The sequence below is a fragment of the Orcinus orca genome, chromosome 14 (genome assembly GCF_937001465.1).
Source record: "Orcinus orca chromosome 14, mOrcOrc1.1, whole genome shotgun sequence".
Lineage (NCBI taxonomy): Eukaryota > Metazoa > Chordata > Mammalia > Artiodactyla > Delphinidae > Orcinus > Orcinus orca.
Genome location: NC_064572.1, coordinates 4645753 through 4650553, shown reverse-complemented (window position 1 = coordinate 4650553; position 4801 = coordinate 4645753). Strand labels below are relative to the sequence as shown.

Sequence of the window (4801 nt, the reverse complement as noted above, 5' to 3'; positions counted from 1 at the left end):
GTCCTCTGGGCCTACTGGCTGCTCCAGGTGAGTGGGGTAAGTTGGGGCCAGGCAGGGAAGCAGTACTCAATGTTAGTCAACTGTAGACTTTAAATGGTTAAAATGGAAAATATATGTTTTACAATTAAAAAAAAACCTCCAAAAACCCTGGCATGTGAATGTACGTAAAACCTTATGGCTTAAAAAGAAAAATTCTTAGGCCAAACGAAGGAGTACATTACTGATACATTCTAAAGCATGAGCCTCAAAAGCATGATATTCAGTATAAGAAGCCAGACATAAAGGGCACATATTGTATGATTCCAGTCACATGAAATATTGAGAATAGGCATATCTGTAGAGACAGAAAGCAGATTTGTCGTGGCCACGGCCTGAGCATAGGTGGAATAGAAGAGACTAATGGGGATGAGGTTTCTTTTTGAGGTGATTAAATGTTCTGGTATTAGTGCCAATGGTTGCACAACTTTGTGAATAGATTATAAGTCACTAAATTCTACACTTTTCAAAGGGTGAATTTTATAGTATGTGAATTATGTCTCAACTTAAAAAATGGTGATTAATAAATGTGATTTTTAAAATAACATGGGAAACATTATCATGAGTTTTATTTGCTTCCTGCCATCCTAAGCTCTGTAGATATGAAAAAAGACCCCCCAACACACACACACCAAATGAGAACAAGCACTATTTACTCAGAACTTGTCTATAGAGCACAGGAGTCAGCCACCACCACTCACATCAGGCTGAGACTCAGGGCACATAAGAGTGGGGACACTTTCTGGTGACAAAAAAAAGGAATGCATGTGCTCCCCAGAGCTTGTGATGTGAGGAGGCTGGAGACAAGCTGTTGGGAAGAGGGTCGTCCTAAGTGATTACTTAAGGGAACATATTTGGCTTTCCCCGCATTTGGTTCTACATGGAAAGGAATGAAAATGACGAAGCTGTGAGTCACTGACCAAGTCCTGACCCTTGGGGGGCATTGTTGCGGTGGTTGGAGTCTGATTTTCCACATTGGCTGCTGCAGGGTGTGGGGCAGGGCCTTGTGGCTGGAGGGAGAGGTTCCCAGGCTTCCAGGTGGTTTTAGAAAATTCTGCATCCCAAAACCCTTCTTCATCATCTTCAATCAATCAGATACTCTGTGGATAGAGAAACTTGAATCAATGTTTTTAAAATTAACTGCAAACAGAATTGTCAATGACTAATGTACAATATAATGACATACTAAAAGGCAAATATTAATAGAAGAATCAAACAGAATTTTATAAATTCCTTCCAAACAATGAATATGGTCAATTAAAATCACACACTCATGAACTGCAGTATTTGGTAGTACATATCTGTGTGAAAAGAATTTTCAAATATGAAACATATAAACCATGCAAAATCTCCTTATAAGTCAGCATTAACAACTGAAATTTTGATGATAGGAATCTGTAATAAGCTAAATGGCATCCCCCTTGCCAAAGAATTCCATTTTTCTCATTAGCAGATTTGTATCGCAAAAAAATGTACTAAATATATTTTAAATTTCATAGATAAACACTTTGTGAAAAAAAGCTGCAAACGATAGTAATTATTACAGTAATGTGGGTTTACTGTAAATCTGAGGATTTCTTATTTCACTAATGTTCACATTGGAGTGACTCTCACAACAAAAAGAGTTTCAATTCATTGAAATTTCTTCTTGCCCCAATACCGAAATCTGGCCATCTGGTCGACCTTGCCGCTGCAGACGCCAAGTGACGTGCAACTGCTGTGAACTTCAACAGTAAGTATCCAGATCGCACACGGGCGAAGGCGCACCGCATCGTCCCTGACACCCGTCCTCGACCCAGGCCACCATCGGTCTCATTTCTCCCCCTGGGTGGTCCTCCCCTGCGCCCACTCGTCTATAGGTCGTTTACTGTCTGCAGAGCTTCTTCAGAGAAGCTACCGACAACCGCGCCCACCCAGGACCGCGGCCTGGCTCGTATTTCCTCCCGACCATCACGGATGCCCCGGGCGGGCCCTGTTTCCCAAAGAGAAACGTCTACGACCTACGACCACGGAAGCCTAGGAAGAACTGCCGCCCCTCCAGGAGCGCCCTACACGCTTGCCCTCGACAGTCCGCGGTGAGGGGACCTGAACAGGTTGGAAACGCAAGCGCCACGCTGACGAGGCGGCCAAAGAGTGGGGAAGGGAGCTCCCCGCGTAGACGTTGGTTCAATCTGCCGGGTGGATCCCGTCTGTTGACCCGCATCCCATGCCCCTGCCTCAGGGCGATAGCCGCCCCCGTGACCGCATCGCGTGGAACCCGGAGAAAATGAAGTGGCCCTTGTTGAGCAGCCCCAACGCCAAGGCTGCACCAGGATGGATCCGGGCCCCCAAGTCGGCGAGGAGGCACCGACGGATCGTGACACACGGTGTACGACGCTGTTCACAGACAACCTCCCCTGGTCACACGTAACAGGACGTGAGGTCTCCGCGGGCCAAGGGGCACCAGGGAATGCTGGTCGACCGGCGCAGACCTCCCCCAAAACCTGCAAGAGAGCTCAGCCCCGGCCCCACAACACACATCGCTCCACATTCAATCTCTGGTGAGAGCAGGAGGCGCCCACCACTCTGCAGCACCGGCATGGTCGCCACCAGCGTCGTCGGCCTCCCGGAGCTCTGGCCCGCGCCTGGAGGGCGAGTCACATCCCTCGCGAAGGTCGCCAAAGCTCAGGAGGGAAGGGACAATATAAAAGCGGCCGCCAGATGGCTCCCGACAACGGGCTTGAACGTCAGCGCGATGGATTTTGATCGCTGGACGGCGAGGGATCAGCTCCGACCGCCCAAACGCTCGAGTTCGTCTCGGGCCGTCCACCTAGGAGCTACCGGCCCCTAGCAGCGGACGGGGCTGGGAAGATTTGGGCAGGAGGATGTCGCGAAGGAGATGTGCTCCTCACGCTAATGTGGAGAATTCTGCAGTCAGAACCCTGACTCTGGACACTTGGGTTCCCTTAGTGTCCAGCCTCTTACCTCCTTATCAGGAGACCTTAGCAATTCACTTGGTTGCTCCAATTATCTCTGCCCACCCTACACCTGTGCAGCTCTTCTCTCCATGAGCCTAGAGCTGATTTCCCAAGGAAGACAGCCCCATGCCATTGCAGGTAGGAGCCAAGGAGACAACTGAACATTTGCACCTGGACCTATTAGAGAAATTTTATGTATCCAACGCAGGAAGATACAAGACGGAGAGGGTCTTATAACTTTAGCACCACATGAGCATAGCTTTCATGCAACAGTAACAAACACTCAGCAAGTACAGGGGTGTCCGGAAGAAGAAACACACACACACACGCACACACACACACACACACATCCCCGGGTCTAATAGGAAAACTTACCAGGGCTGGCAATGGTGGGATCAGAAAGCCCATTGTTCCCACTTCTGGGGTTCCCTGGGCTAGAATCCCAGGTCATTCGGGCAGATCCTGGTTGTTTTACTGATGGATCTGTGTGGGAGTGAGGTCTTGGAGCTCCACAGACTGTCATTTGCTGTCCAGTGCTCTACACTTCGTTTTGTGTACTATGCCCCTTCTCGTCCATACACAGTCATAATTAAGAAAATAAGAATCTGCAGGCATTGAATTCAACTTTCTAATTTGAATGAAGGTTAAGAACACAAAGGAACAGAGTTATGTGAATAATTTTGCTAAGGAACTTACGTTTATCTTTTTGAAGCTATCAAAATGTTAATGAGTAGTCTGTAAAAGGTTAATCTTTTTAAAATTAGAAAAAATAAATGATCCTTTATTGCTGTCTCTCACGAAACCCCATTCACCCCAGCACCTATAACATAGGACTCACCTGATGAAACGTCTGCTCCCCACTGGCCTAGAGATTTCTGTTCTGAGTCATTCTCTATCCCCTGTGTTCACCGCATTCCTAAGTCCACTGCAGCCAGTAACATGATGAAGGAGGCCACTGAGCCCAAGGAATGACCTTTCAAAAAAGAGAAGGAAAAAACCTCTCCTGTCTTCTGTGCGGTCACAGCCTTAATGGAGGCTGGAGCAAGTGAAAGTAAATGTTCGGAAAGAGAGTGTTTCTACATTGGTCCCTGACCTGCCATATCCCTAACAGGGTGGTGAACATAACTGGCGTTAATATTTCCTGGGTGCACTTAGAAGACCCGGACCCAAAGTAGAAACCTGACCATTTGGCAAAAGATGGATAAATACAGGAATCAAAGTAAGCTTTTTTCTCACTTGTTGTTTCATTATCAGGAACTCTGCCACTACCTGCGCTCCTCTGCATCCTTATGCAGGTACAATGTGGAAATCAAGCAGATAAATCTGAAGAAAGAGAAAACAGCCATGAGAACCCAGCCTTTCAAAGTATTGTTAGATACATCAGGCATCAATCCCCAACCACTGACCTGGGAGTGACTCCTCCCACCTTACCCACAGACATGCGCAGACAGAAGGAACGCTTTTTCTTCCCATTGTCAAGAAAAAGGCTGCATTGGCTACTCGGCATGTGCAGAGGATATAATATCCCCATTTTGCAGAAAACAATGCAAATTATGGGGTTCTATACTTTGATTCCACTTACTGTTCACTTATTATTTTAGTAATATTCAGTTCCTAGGATTAACACTTATTCCCAGGTAACCCTTACCATGATCTCCTGGAGAGTCCTGTCTCCACATCAAGGACACCTCTTGCAAAGTTCTCATTTAATAATTCTTGGTGAAAGACAGCGTCATTTGTTCTCCAACAACCATTCCAGGACTTTAGCACCCTACCTTCCCTGTTGCGCCCCCCGCCACCTTGGATGT

At 47.0% G+C, this 4801-nt stretch overlaps 1 long non-coding RNA gene across 1 annotated transcript; it reads right to left on the bottom strand.

The window, feature by feature from the left end:
* Positions 1 to 672: 672 nt before the first annotated feature.
* LOC125961041 (uncharacterized) lies at positions 673 to 4252 on the bottom strand. Its single transcript, XR_007471339.1, has 2 exons — positions 3832 to 4252; positions 673 to 1136 (listed from the first exon to the last, which is right to left on the bottom strand). It is a non-coding gene; the product is annotated as an uncharacterized LOC125961041 (long non-coding RNA).
* Positions 4253 to 4801: the final 549 nt, after the last annotated feature.